Below are 15,803 nucleotides of genomic sequence, written 5' to 3' on the forward strand. Positions count from 1 at the left end.
TGGAATTTCACCATTCAATATGCTTTCTAAATAGCTGTAGAGTCAAGAAAAGGTCACGTTTTCGATCTATAGATAATCATTCCTTCCATATTACTAAGCATTAGTGCAGGAATAAATGACACAACGAAACAACTGGTTATTTGTTTGAGCTTGCTCAACGGTCAAATTATTGCAGGAAGAAAAAAAGTATAAATTATAGCAAGAACAAAACCTAAAACCGCAGAGAAATTATAACGTATTACTGTTCATTAATTTGTCTTGTTGTAATATTGGTTTTGTTTTTTGTTACTTGCTTCAGCAAAGTAATGGTTAGAGAATACTGCCAATCAGTTGAAGGAGCGGAGAAAACTCTGGGGGCGTGGAACTTGAATCTGCTAGTACCAGCCACGCTCGCTCACCAGATTAACATTTGAAGAAGTTCTAACATAATAAATTAGTGTTTTTGGCTGTAATGCGCCATAACGTTGGATGCCAATCGCCGATAAACCCCACAGAAGAAGCGTGATTGATTGCTAAATCTCGGTTGGAGATATGCGTTTACCGCTGATCTGCGGTATGTGAAAGAGAGGAGCGGCGCGGGCTTTCTGTACGTATCCTATGTCTATATTCTCTTAGGAAAATCCAATGGTTGACATTGAACAACAATGCTGTCTATGTTGAACAGTAGTTTATATTTGTGGGAAAAAAGCATCGGATTTACGCAAGGGTATTCATTCTCCAGGAGTTATCCAAGTAATATGGAGGACCGTTTAAATGTGTTTGCTCGTCATTTTGTAACACATCTTAAGGCTGCAATCAGCAGTAGAAACAATAACGATGTGAATCCCTAACACTGTTTCTGTAAAAAGCTGAGGGTTGGGGCTGGAGAAATGTAACCACTCTAAAATGCATATACAGCGCTATGGATGCGAGGACTGATCATCCATGATATAACAATTATAGTTTCAACCATGTTTTGAGGCTATATAGTCAGTGGCGATTTTAGCATGTAAATCTTGGTGGGGTAAACATGATATATTTTTTGATGCATGACAGCAAAGACACAACACAAAGTTAATTGCACTATAACGGTGACTAACGGTGCCCAGAAACTGTTAGGGCCAATATAAAGCTGTCGTAACAGCAGAGCTTTCTTTTCAGCACCATGGATTGAAACCTTACCTCTGCTACACCTGGTTATCAGGAGTCATGTCTGGCAGCCAAACAGTTGATTCGACCTCATTTTCTGCCTGATATGGCTGACTTGATTAAACAAATGCGGTTTATTGTTTTCTACTGACAATTGAGATGTACAAACTATGGAATGATGAGTGGATAAGAGGCAATCCATCATTTTTATTAAGACATTAATAATGAGCGAGCTAAGATGGATGTAGTCAATATAACTATTTATTCAGCACTTTTGAAATGTACAGCGGCAGAATTCAGAACATGGCCCGTTCTTACAGTATTCTCACTGTACACCAAGTCAGAACTGTAGGATAAATAAATGGGCCATATAAGCAGACAACGAAAGCTCTTAAAATATTAGATGAAGACATTTCACCACCAAGTCAGAACAGTAGGCTAAGTTACGGTGGGAAAGGGACCAAATTATTAGGGTGAGGCACATGGGTTACTAACAGCTTACTACAGAACATACACTTAGGATTACTTTGTTAGCCCGTAGTATACATACAGTTGAAGTTGGAAGTTTACATACACTTAAGTTGGAGTAATTAAAACTTGTTTTTCAACCACTCCACAAATTGCTTGTTGACAAACTATAGTTTTGGCAAGTCGGTTTGGACATCTACTTTGTTCATGACATGTGGTGGAATATTGCCTCAGAAATATAACACTCTTACTAGAACTTGTGAATTCAAAATAGACTTTAATACAAGTAGCAAAGCCGTGCTGATCCATGGATCAACCAACTTCTCTGAGCACAGAGCTCTGCTTTATAGGTTTGCAGCCTCACATACAGCATATGGTAATCCCCATATGCAAATGAAATAACTCCCCTTGTCCTTTCACCACCATTGTGTTTTAGTCCAAGTTCTTGCTTGTTTACGCCCAGTAACGCCCACATCATCTTCGGGTTAGATTATAATGGTGGCAGGACCCCTTATGTAATACAAAAAATAATACATTTATTGTATCCTTATGTTTCACGTGTTAGTCATTTTGCTACCATCCTCCCTCCATGTTCTCCTGACATTAGTATGTCCAGATGTAACAAATGTAATTATGGCTTTAGCTAATGTACTCATGTACATTGTCTTAATGTAATCATTGGCATGTTTGTTTTGATCAGAAGCAACAAATGCACTAGATGACGTCATTTCAACTTCCGGTTAACCTGTTATGGCTAGGGGGCAGTATTTTCACGGCTGGATAAAAAATGTACCCGATTTAGTCTGATTATTACTCCTGCCCAGAAACTAGAACATGCATATAATTATTAGCTTTGGATAGAAAACACTCCAAAGTTTCTAAAACTGTTTGAATGGTGTCTGTGAGTATAACAGAACTCAAATGGCAGGTCAAAACCTGAGAAGATTCTGTACAGGAAGTGGCCTGTCTGACCATTTATTGTCTTTCTTTGACATCTCATTCCAAAACTTAGGATCTCTGCGGTAACGTGACACTTCCCATGGCTCCAATAGGCTCTCAGAGCCCGGGAAAAACCTGAATGTCGTCATTCCAGCTCCAGGCAGAAACACATTATTGCCTTTCTCAAGTGGCCGATCAAGGGACAGTGGGCTTAGGCGTGTGCACTGGCCGCCCCCGTCTTTGTGTTTTTTCCTCTGTTTACCGAAAAGGAGATTCCCGGTCGGAATATTATCGCTTTTTTACGAGATAAATTGCATAAAAAATGATTTTAAACGGCGGGTTGACATGCTTCGAAGTACGGTAATGGAATATTTAGAATTTTTTTGTCACGAAATGCGCCATGCGCACGACCCTGATTTACCATTTCGGATAGTTTCTGGAACGCACGAACAAAACGCCGCTATTCGGATATAACGATGGATTATTTTGGACCAAACCAACATTTGTTATTGAAGTAGCAGTCCTGGGAGTGCATTCTGACGAAGACAACAAAAAGTAATCAAACTTTTGTAATAGTAAATCTGATTTTGGTGAAGGCTAAACTTGCCGGGTGTCTAAATAGCTAGCCCGTGATGGCTGGGCTATGTACTTAGAATATTGCAAAATGTGCTTTCACCAAAAAGCTATTTTAAAATCGGACATATCGAGTGCATAGAGGAGTTCTGTATCTATAATTCTTAAAATAATTTATGCTTTTTGTGAACGTTTATCGTGAGTAATTTAGTAAATTGTTAGTAAATTCCCCGGAAGTTTGCGGGGGGTATGCTAGTTCTGAACGTCACATGCTAATGTAAAAAGCTGTTTTTTGATATAAATATGAACTTGATTGAACAAAACATGCATGTATTGTATAACATAATGTCCTAGGTGTGTCATCTGATGAAGATCATCAAAGGTTAGTGCTGCATTTAGCTGTTTTCTGGGTTTTTGTGACATTATATGCTAGCTTGAAAAATGGGTGTCTGATTATTTCTGGCTGGGTACTCTGCTGACATAATCTAATGTTTTGTTTTCGCTGTAAAGCCTTTTTGAAATCGGACGGTGTGGTTAGATAAAGGAGAGTCTTGTCTTTAAAATGCTGTGAAATAGTCATATGTTTGAAAAATTGAAGTTTTTGTATTTTTGAGGAATTTGTCATTCGCGCCAAGCCTATCATTGGATATTGGAGCAGGTGTTCCGCTAGCGGAACGTCTAGATGTAAGAGGTTAATGTAATTATTGTCCTGATGTTTTCTCAGCATAGCAACTGCACATAGTTACATTGCATTATCTCCCACAGACACAAGTAATTTTTCCAACAATTGTTTACTGACAGATTATTTCACTTATAATTCATTGTATCACAATTCCAGTGGGTCAGAAGTTTGCATACACTAAGTTGACTGTGCCTTTAAACGGCTTGGAAAATTCCAGAAAATGATGTCATGGCTTTAGAAGCTTTTGATAGGCTAACTGACATCATTTGAGTCAATTGGAGGTGTACCTGTGGATGTATTTCAAAGCCTACCTTCAAACTCAGTGCCTCTTTGCTTGACATCATGGGAAAATCAGAAGAAATCAACCAAGACCTCAGAAAAAAATGTGTAGACCTCCACAAGTCTGGTTCATCCTTGGGAGCAATTTCCAAACGCCTGAATGTACCACGTTCATCTGTACAAACAATAGTACGAAAGTATAAACACCATGGGACCATGCAGCCATCATACTGCTTAGGAAGGAGACGTGTTCTGTCTCCTAGAGATGAACGTACTTTGGTGCAAAAAAGAATGTGAAACGTCAATAATAGTAGAGAGAATGATTTATTTCAGATTTGATTTATTTCATCACATTCCCAGTGGATCAGAAGTTTACATACACTCAATTTGTATTTGGTAGCATTGCCTTTAAATTGTTTAACTTGGGTCAAACGTTTCGGGTAGCCTTCCACAAGCTTCCCACAATAAGTTGGGTGAACTTTGGCCCATTCCTCCTGACAGAGCTGGTGTAACTGAGTCAGGTTTATAGGCCTCCTTGCTCACACACGCTTTTTCATTTCTGCCCACAAATTTTCTGTAGGATTGAGGTCAGGGCTTTGTGATGGCCACTCCAATACCTTGACTTTGTTGTCCTTAAGCCATTTTGCCACAACTTTGGAAGAATGCTTGGGGTCATTGTCCATTTGATTGACCCATTTGCGACCAAGCTTTAACTTCATGACTGATGTCTTGAGGTTTTCCTTCAATATATCCATATCATTTTTCTTCCTCATGATGCCATCTATTTTGTGAAGTGCACCAGTCCCTCCTGCAGCAAAGCACCCCCACAACATGATGCTGCCATTCCCGGGCTTCACGGTTGGGATGGTGTTCTTCAGCTTGCAAGCGTCCCCCTTTTTCCTCCAAACATAACGATGGTTATTATGGCCTAACTGTTCTATTTTTGTTTCATCAGACCAGAGGATATTTCTCCAAAAAGTACGTTATTTGTCCCCATGTGCAGTTGCAAATGTAGGCTGGCTTTTTTTATGGAGTTTTTGGAGCAGTGGCTTCTTCCTTGCTGAGTGGCCTTTCAGGTTATGTCGATATAGGACTCGTTTTACTGTGGATATAGATACTTTTGTACCTGTTTCCTCCAGCATCTTCACAAGGTCCTTTGCTGTTGTTCTGGGATTGATTTGCTCTTTTCGCACCAAAGTACGTTCATCTCTAGGAGACATACCGCTCAGGAAGGAGATGCGTTCTGATGGCTGCGTGGTCCCATGGTGTTTATACTTGCGTACTATTGTTTGTACAAATGAACGTGGTACCTTCAGGCATTTGGAAATTGCTCCCAAGGATGAACCAGACTTGTGGAGGTCTACAATTTTTTTTCTGAGGTCCTGGCTGATTTCTTTTGATTTTCCCATGATGTCAAGAAGAGGCACTGAGTTTGAAGGTAGGCCTTGAAATACATCCACAGGTACACCTCCAATTGACTCAAATTATGTCAATTAGCCTATCAGAAGCTTCTAAAGCCATGACATCATTTTTTGGAATTTTCCAAGCTGTTTAATTAATCGTAACTGTAGTATTCCACTCTGGTCCAACCTGAGATTGGGCTCCCGAGTGGCGAACCAGTACCTGGTTCGAGTCCAGGCTGCATCACATCCGGCCATGATTGGGAGTCCCATAGGACGGCGCACAATTGGCCCAGTGTCATCCGGATTTGGCCGGGGTAGGCCCTCATTGTAAATAAGAATTTGTTCTTAACTGACTTGCCTAGTTAAATAAAGGTAAAATATAAAAAGATGGGCCAATAGCTTAAAACCTGGTGTGACTCGAGGGAAGTTGTCTACATAGCTAGGAATGAATAGGCTCCATTGTTATGTTAACTGTTAAACCATTGATTCATTCACTTCAAGGTTGCATCTCTGCATCACTTCAACGTTGGAGACAGTTGTTGTGTGGTCAATTGTCATAATATCGATTAGCCTGAGACAAGTTACCTTGGTTTAATCCTGAGAAAGGGCCTTGGATATCAACAATACCATATTATACACCAAAAAGATGTGGAGGGTCAACCTGACCTGAGGTGGAACTCTCCTCCTGCCCAGGCTGCTATTTGTGGGGCACATGCCCCTCCTATATGAGTGTGTACAATGTTGATGGTGTTAGTTGATTGTGAATTGTGCGCAGCTCTCTAAATTTCAACCCATCATGTCTGAACTGGCAGTCACATGTCCTAGACATGTTTCAGAGTTGTAGTGTATGTTAGAAAAATCAACAACTTGGTTGATGGATAACCATTGCATAGTTTTCAAAACTGTTTCTCTCTTTTTTTCTCTAGAATGAAACTCTTCAATTCAACTTTTGAGGATGGTGCCCCATATGCTTGAAATGCTACCCAGCTCAATGTGCTGGGACAGATAGAGCTGACACAACATGTATAACGCTTGTGAAAATTCCAGATCAAGAGAATGGAGCGATGGTGATGGATACAGCCGCCATAATATGGCTCAATGGGAAAGTTATCCCCCAGCTGGTGAAAGGCAGTACCTCACCCAACAGGAAAGGGAACACCAGTGGCTGAACCGTGAGAATGAATCTGCCATGCGGGCCCACTACAACTCCCATAGACAAAACTCTCAAATGGACTTCCGTGGACATCGGGCACAAGAGACCCAGACGCCTCCTCTGTATCATCAAGAACATCACAGAATGCCTCAGAGTCAGAACATAAGGGATTGGCCCAATCTCTATGGACCCTTCAGAGGCCAGGCACCCCCTAATGTAAACTTACACCGCAGTGGAGAGAGAACAGAAACATGGGCTAAGCATGAACCCCACTTCCCCAGCAATGACTTTCTACCCCCACTCAATGTCGAAAGAGGGCATGAGGATATTTCCCATCACCATAACACTGACCAGGATTATATGTTTGGTTGGATAGTGAATCATAACAATCTCCATTACTTGGAAAGCAAATGGCAGATGTTAGATCCCACCCATTCCAATGGACATGCTAATGAACCTTCAAGGGGGCATTCTACTGAATGCTCAAGGGGACGTTCTAGGGGTGGTTCCCGTGGAAATTCTAGGGGTGGTTCTAGTGTACGTTCTAGAGGTGGTTCTAGTACACGTTCTCGGGGTGGTTCTAGGGGTCGGTCTCATGGACGTTCGAGGGGTGGGTCAAGTGGACATTCCAGCTGGTCTCCCAGGCTGGTCTTCAAGGTTAATAATGACACTCTAACTGTTCCTGTGGTAAACAACAAACACAGTGAAACAACATCAGGACGAACAGCAGGTCCAGTGAGAGATTCTACATCACTTGTGCAAGCCTTCATTGCAAATGCACAGCAGTATGTTTCTATGAATCTCCCTTCCACGGGAGGTAGAGAATCTGGTGTCATTGACCTAAAAGCAGCCCAGGTAACAAATGCAGACAGCCATGCTATACTAGGACCTAGTGTTCCTTCCCAAGCTATAACACAACAAACAGATAATCTTCCTGGCAATGTTGCTCTGGTTTCTCACACCCAGACCTCTGCCACCCCTGACCAGCAACATGCTCCCTCTCCTTCTCCCAAACCTCTCACTGAGACATCTCAGGGAAAACCTCCTCATGAACATAAGATCTCACTCAATGAAATACAGTACTGGCTCCAGAGTGTTTTCAAATCTAAAAATGGACCCCTAAATGTGAACAACTCAACAAGAGACCCCTCCCAGGCACAACAATCCAGCACAGAGAAGATGGATATTTTACAAGCAGGCAAAACACACCTACATAGTAACACCAAAGACAACCAGGCGAGGCCCCCTGAGAGGTTTAGTGCTGAGGACTCCACTATACGGCTGGAGATTAAGTCCACCCCCAGGTGCATGACCCTGACGGCAGTCGCCACCACTCCGCCCCCCGTGGCTATCGTCCCTCCAATGGGTCCACAGCAGTTTCCAGAGCCAATGGAGACAGAGAATACAGGCAATGAGGTGCCATTTAAAATTTTACAGGCCTGGTCCATCAACGAAAAACAAGTGGAAAGTCTGTGGGAAAGAGCTAAAGATGATGCAAGTTCTCTATCTGTCCTAAATGAGACGGTTCAAGTTGAGAGTTTTATGGAGTATGATAAGCCTGTAGATGCATCTGCAACAAGTTCACTGGCATCTACTGGAGAGGACAATAATGAGGTCCTTCAGGTCATCACACAGATGAACAAGAGTTCACCTTCACCATTTGTCCACACCATCCCTCAGGCAACTGATATTGTACGCATCGGGGGTACCCAGACAATCGTGGAAGTTAGCTCCAACAGCGCAGATGAGAGAACTCTTGATTTGTCCACAATTGCTGAAGTTCAGTTCAAGTTATGTACGCTGCAGCAACTGGTTACTTATCGGGAGAATGCAGCAACAATCGGAGAGGCAAAGGATGGTTGTCTAGAGGCCATATTGGAGCAGTATTGGGGCGGGGAAACCTCTAACCTGGTAGAAGCTTTAAAAGATAAAAGGGATAAGAAAATCATGCAGGATGTGTCTGCCTGGGCCGCAGAGGATGAGGAAGCAGTGGTTCTCTTTGCAGTCAGTGGTATATCACTGGGGGAAGTGGTCGAGAAGTTTCCCATTCCAGCACATGTTGACAACTCTTCCCAAGTGGGTTACAGGTCATCATGGTTAAATGTCAATGAGAAGCTGAATGACATTGACAAAGAATCTGGAAGAGCTTGGTCTCTGTGGTTCATACCAGATAAAGCAGAGGAGAGTTCCAAAGTGGTTGGGGGAGTCAAAATAGATGACACCTTCCACAGCAAGATGGAGACTGTGGACTTTCCTGCACGACAACCTGTTGAAGCAGAAGCAACAGACTCAGACCTCACAACAAACATAGACCTCATGATGGTTACAGACCCCCCAACAGACACAGACCTCCCAACAGATGCAGACTCAGAGACAGGACCTCTTTCCCCAATGATTTTGACCGTTCTCACATCAGAGGATGCTGTGAAACTGCTTGCTGAAACAGAGGGACCAGACGCAGACCTCACAACAGACTCAAACTGCCAAACAGATGCAGACCTCAAAATGGTCACAGACCTCACAACATTCTCAGACACAGACGCCCTTTCCCCAATGAATTTGACCATCCTGACATCTGAGGATGCCATGAGACTGTTTTGCCAGATCGAAAATGGCTCTGACCTCCAACTCGGGTCCCATGAACCATGCTCTGAAAACAAAGACACTGAAAACAAAGACAAGACAAAAACAAAGCAACTAGAGAATATAGGAAGTGGCAGCTTAGATAAGTCCTGCTACTGTCCTTGTATTATTGAAACTGACAACGGGTTTGAAAGTGGCCTATGCACCAGTTGTCAGAGAGAGAAAGGATTGCAGCAAGGTACAAGATGCATAACAATCGCTCAATGCTTTACCCTGTCTGATACAAGCGACAATTCAGATCAGGAGACAGAAGAGGTCCCTAAGGACTCTGGGGGGAAGGCGACTGTGGACAATCAATGCAGGGACAAGAAGCAGATACAATCAACTGAAGAAGACGGTGATGACAATCAATCCAGTGACGTTAAGACAGAGGGAGAAATGCAGCAATGTACAGGTGTCATACCGATCACTGACTTTATTTTCTGGTTAGATACAATTGAGGATTCAGATCAGGAGACAGAGGAGAACCCTAATGAACAACATGCTCAGATTGAGGTTCATGCTTTTAATGTTAAAAGGACAGAGCCTGAAACTGATGCCAAAGCACCCTGTGAGTCAGCCCAAGAACATACTACCCAAAGCAAAGTCAGTCCTGGTTCTGAGGATAGGGAAAGACGGCAAGAGAAGGACCAAGACTGTAGGACGAGAACATTACCAATTCCCAAATTTGAAAACCCCTCTAAGTTAAGAGCTAACATCATAGCAGACAAGTGGTGTTCACCTATAGAGGACTGTGGTTCACCTGCCGATAACTATGGTAAAGTTGCTGACTTTGTCACTCAATACAAAACCTCCAAGTCAAAGAAAAAAGTAAAAGAAAAAATGGAAAAGGAGGAAACCCTCAATCCAGCATCATCTGACAGACAAAAGCCCAAGAAACGTCATGGTAGAGCAGAGAGGGGACGGTCACCATCCCAACCCCCTAAGAGCTCTGGGGTGAAGGCAACTTTGAATAATCAACGCAGGGACAAGAAGCCACATGCGTCACACAAGAGGAGACATTTGACTGAGAGTGATGAAAATCGATGCAAAGACAAGAAGAGGGGATCATCAACTGAGAAAGAGCGTGAGGGCAGTCAATCCAGGGACAATAAGCCACCAAAGAGGAGACATTCAACTGAGAAAGAGAGCGAGGACAATCAAAGTAGGGACAAGAAGGGGAGACTTTCAATTGAAAAACTGGGTGAGGCCAGTCAATCTAGGGACAAGACGTCACAGAAGAGGAGAAATTCAACTGAAACTGAAGGCAGGAGCTCTGATGACTCCAAAGAGTTACAATGCCAGTTGGTGGAAAAAGACAAGGACAGCAGCAGTAGAAACTCACCGCCGTGCCCTGGGGTGAAAACCCTCCATGTGCTGGGATCCTCAACTACCACTGTTCCTCTCAAACTCTCCATAAACATCCCCAAAAAGCCTTCCACAAATGGCTCAACACATACTGAGGAAGTCCCCAAAATGCCAAAGACTAAATCCCCGAACAAAACTAGCAGACACCACTCCCCTGCAAAGTCAGTGTCTCCTGTTGTCAAAGAGAGGCAGAGGAACGGTGTCAAACACAAGCAACAAATTCAACCCCTTAAAATCAGATTGAAAAAGCTGTCCTTACCTAAACATCTTATCAGGAAAGGTTCCCCACCAAGCCAGTAGAGAGAGGAAGGTTCCCCACCAAGGCAGAAGTGGGTGGAGGATAGAGGAGAGCCTCTGGGTTTACGGGTAATGGTCTCTAAGAATACTGACTCGTGCAAGAAACTAAAACGTAAGGCAGAGAGCGACTTGACATCCCAACAGATGTTGTCAAAGATTCCTAAGGTGTTGAATAGGAATGAGAAAGGAACGTTGTCAAAAGGCGAGCGTGAGCACGACTCGCTGCCCCCCAAGCCAAAGCTGCCAAGGATTCCGAAGCTTCTGAGGACTCCAGAGGTTTCAAACGATGGGAATGAGAGAGAGAACAGAGAAGACATATCTCCCAGTGCTTCACCTGAATCACAAATTGTGAACAAACCTGCAAGAGTGGCACACAAGCCCAAACCTTGTATCAAGCCTGCCAGTCCCAATGGTTATAGCCCAGCTAGTCATGCATTCCCTAATCCGGCTAGGATATCACCGCAACATGGCAACGGACATTTTCGGGCAAAAGTTACTGCGAGGCAGCAGGTGTTCTCAGATTGGGAGAGCAGCTTTGTCCCGACTCCAACCCCCCGGACTCGTAGACGATCTGGGTGTCCTCCAGAGGAAGTGGAAGGTCCACAGGCCAGTCCCAGGTCCAGCTCGGAGACCAGGATCATTCGACCCATTCTTAAACGTGTCGATTCTCTGCCGAAACCCAAGCGGAATGTCAGCTTTCCTTTGAATCCAATGAACGTGCACATCTTCAAGCCCCGTGAATATGAAAATGACATAATGTTCAACAGGTCTTACACAGATCCGGAAGATGCACAGCGTTCTGACGATGAAGAGGAAGATGCTTCTGTGAACTGCCAGAATACGAAGCAACAGCCCCCTGTTAGGGAAGTGAATCGGCAAGATATAGGGGAGCTGAAGCCTGGACCAAGCGGTGCATGTGAAAAGAGCTTCAAAAGGAAGGAAATGCAGGTGCCTGCTGCCATTTTGATGAAGAAGAGCATTGTTCAGGCAAAGCATTGGACAAAGTCTCTCCATCGTGAACCTCCGAAAGACTTCAGACACTCAGGTAAGGACACCAATCACAAGCCACTGGCAAAAGAAAATGGCATGTATTCCCTCAAAATGTTTGTGTAATATGTATAGCTAGCATTGGAATTAAAAACAACCACATAGAATAACACACTACAAGTCAATATTTAGATGCATTTGATTGGATTTCCAGTTATTTACAAGTTCTTCTGGTTACAGCAAAAAAAAACTGCAGTTGGTTACAAGTGGTCAGTGAAGCAGAAGAAGAGGCCAAATTAAATTGAAGGTAAGTCGCAGGCTATGCTAGGCTCACATGGTAGCCTACTTTTCCAATTGCACCAATGATTTCCCAGTATTTCAAACAGAGTTGTATATGTATTTTTACTTTTAGAAAAGTGTCAGACGTAGACAGTTTCATGTTGTGTTCTGATTGGAATCATCTAGATGAAAATGTATTATGTTATTTATAGGAGCTGGGCAGTGAACTCAAATGTATCATGCAATTGTACACAGGCCTGTGGGCCTGCATCAATATAACCTTAGTCAAATTGGGAGTCAAAGTGATAAGGGTGGACAGACAGGTGTATTTCGAAACTCTCACAGAATGTGACATAATTCATTACCATATGTAATTGCTAAGGGTAATTCCATTTGATTTCAATCACTTTTTGACCACACCCCTTTTGATTTGAACAGAACTTCCAATACATATTTGCCCATGGTAGAAGATGTCAGAAAGTGAGTTTTTGAAGTGAGTTTTTGAAGCCCAAACATTCAGAAGATAGAGGTGCCCAAATTTGACGATTTTGCATACCCTACTATACATCCATGTCTTCATCACTGGAAAAGGTAAACGGTTGAGTATGATATAATTTGAAAGCTTACAAAAAAGTATTGGCAAGAGTATGCTGTGTCTCAACCGATGGTGGGCACAACACATTCACCTCAGAATATGAAAATTAGGGTTTAAGATACAGGGGAAAAAATAGAGTTGACATGTTTTTGATAATTGATGTTAAAGGTAAAACAAATAATAAAGAGTTTACAAGTTTTTGCATAAACTGAATGGGATATGCAAAATCGGTCAAAATTGAGCACTTCTGTCTCCTATATGTTTTGTCATTCGGGTCCAAAAAGCCACTTTCTGACCACTTCTACCGTGGGCAAATATGTATGGAAAGTTTCATTCAAATCAAAAGTGGTGCAGTCAAAAAGTGATTCGAATCAAATGGAACGACCCATAAAGTATAGAATAAGCTTGGGGAAAATGTTGATGTACTTGTTCAGAGTGTACAAAAATCAGCCTCATCGATGAGAACGTCAATACCAACTTGTTGGGTAACTGAAACCTATGTAAGTGTGACTTGTGTTGACTGGGTTGGAACATGTTCTAGCCATGTTTTAAGTATATGCTGAGGCAGTGTTCCCAGGATCCTGTGTAGATTGAATAGACTTTTGAACTGAAAAGTTGCCTTACTGATCCTTCATCTCCACTTGGAAAGCCACTTGCTGGGGGACGGCTACTTCCTACAGTGCTAATGTGAATATTTCTCACCTGCTTTCTTATGCTTGCCTCTTAGGTTCCTCTCTGAATGCGAGCCTCTCTCACAGTCACCGTCCAGGTTCCTCTCAGAATGTAAGCCTCCATCATGGTCACCATTCATCCTCCAGCCAAGGGAGAAGAGTTGATCCAACAGCCAGTCACCATAGCTCTCCTGTGGATGAATGGAACGAGCGGTGGTCAGGAGATTCGTAAGCATATCAGTCGGCCCTGACAGGATACACGAGACAGAACAGTAGTTGATGGCAACTGGCAAAGACAATACTTTTACCTCAAACCTGACATTATGCATATGCTGTACTTTTTTAAAACTTGAAGCATTACAGACAGTGCCTATAAAGCCATATTTAGGCTACATTATGCAGTTTACTTTTCTACATGTTTGTATCTGTTTTTAAATGAATAAACATCAGATTTCTCTCCCTATAATAGGTTCGGTTAGCTGTTGTTGAAACAGTCTGAAGAATGTTTTATATACCATGTGTTATTGTTACTCTTGACACCTAAGGGTGATTGGTGTTCGCGTACTCTTATAGTATTGTTTGCTTACATTGTTAGAGCATCATAGTGATTGAATCATCATAGTGATGCTATTGTAAATTGTATTTTGTATGTTTACAGTCTTTTTTATTGACTATTTTTATTGCGGCCAGAACCAAAGCTAAAGGAGAGAAACCAGACTGAACTTATTGTTTTCTGAGATTCTGCTGTCCCGTACATAAAAAGTGTGTAAATTGTAACAGGTTTTTTAACACTGGTGATAAAATGAATCATAGATATCCGTCATCAAATGAAATTTGAAAGCCGTTATCACTTTGTTTGATGTAGTTCCTTGCACTGGGTTTATAGTTATCTGTGGCCGTAGATGTTATTTGTAGTTAAATTCAACTACTGCTAATGTTTTGGGTATTGAGGAATGTATGTACTTTACAGGTCTCTGGCTTTATACTTCGTTTTAAACATTGGTCGAAATGCCATCTTTTTACACATTTTTATATGTCAGTTTTTGTCAATTTTTATGTTGTACTGTTTTATTTTACCTCTGATGTTTACTGTATTGTTATGGCACTGAACTAATATATAAATACAGAAAATATGTTTTTGTCTTTACCTGTCCTCTCAGACTACACAGCATCCAATGAAGGGAATTGTAGTATTATTTACCCCCACCACCAGCCAAAGACCACATTTGAGACACACAGTTACACCACCAGAGGGAAGCACAGTACAATATTAATGTTCCTTTCATTCAGTAACTCGCTTGTGCAAGGCTTCTCCGTTCTCCTATGTGTTGATACTTGAGAGACTCAAATAGGTGAATGGATCAGAACAGATAACAGAATCTTCAGTCATGTTTTCTGTTTAAACACAACACTTATTGTATATTTATTGAAGAAAGCCAAGCAGAAACTGCTGCCTACAAGGACAAGAGTGGTGGAGGCCTGTTGAGAATGTATAGTTAAGCAATAAGGCACGAGGATGTGTGGTATATGGTCTGCGTTGCGTCGTGCCTAAGAACAGCCCTTAGCCGTGGTATTTAAAAAATAAATAATAATTGAATCTTTATTTTACTAGGCAAGTCATTTAAGAGCAAATTCTTATTTACAATGACAGCCTACACCGACCAAACCCAGACTACGCTGGGCCATTTTGCGCCGCCCTATGGAACTCCCAATCACGGCCGGTTGTGATACAGCCTGGATTCGAACCAGGGTGTCTTGAGTGACGTCTCTAGCACTGAGATGCAGTGCCTTCGACCGCTGCGCCATTCGGGATCCCCAAAATAGGCCATATACCACAAACCTCCAAAGTGCCTTATTGCAATTATAAATGTTTTGTCATGCCTGTGATATACGGTCTGATATACCACGGCTGCCAGCCAATCAGCATTCAGGGCTCAAACAACCAGTTAATAATACAAGATGTCTCTTCACGAGTTGAAAAGTCCTAACCTCACATTCTTGAGGTCAGTTTGCTTTTGTTTCTGTTATCGTTTTCCCCAACCCCAGTTTTTTACTTAATAGGCTACAGGATTCTGTACATGGCTGACCTTGCCTGTGTATCGTAGGGTTAAAATCCAGCCAGTATTCACACAATCCATGAGAGAGAGTTATGGAGTCAGCCAATGTAATGGTAGCCTTTCTCTTCTATTCTCCTCCCTGTTCTCCCCTTTTGTTCCTCAGACTCTGTGGCAGGAAGACAGGTTCTCAGCAAGGGGTCATAATACCACACTGTCGTCTGACTGGCTGTAAATGAGCTGTGTGTGTTTTGATCTCAGCTGCACAGGTGTCAGAGGAGAGGCACTGGGCTGTGGAGGAAAAG

At 42.4% G+C, this 15,803-nt stretch overlaps 1 long non-coding RNA gene across 1 annotated transcript; it reads left to right on the forward strand.

Annotated features, from left to right (window-relative positions):
- The first annotated feature begins 338 nt into the window (after positions 1-338).
- On the forward strand, positions 339-14,579 carry LOC106609316 (uncharacterized). The gene is made up of 4 exons (XR_014392924.1): positions 339-586; positions 6,399-11,957; positions 12,140-12,206; positions 13,501-14,579. It is a non-coding gene; the product is annotated as an uncharacterized LOC106609316 (long non-coding RNA).
- The last annotated feature ends 1,224 nt before the right edge of the window (positions 14,580-15,803 follow it).

The sequence above is a fragment of the Salmo salar genome, chromosome 07 (assembly GCF_965601325.2).
Source record: "Salmo salar chromosome 07, fSalSal1, whole genome shotgun sequence".
Taxonomy (NCBI): Eukaryota; Metazoa; Chordata; class Actinopteri; order Salmoniformes; family Salmonidae; genus Salmo; species Salmo salar.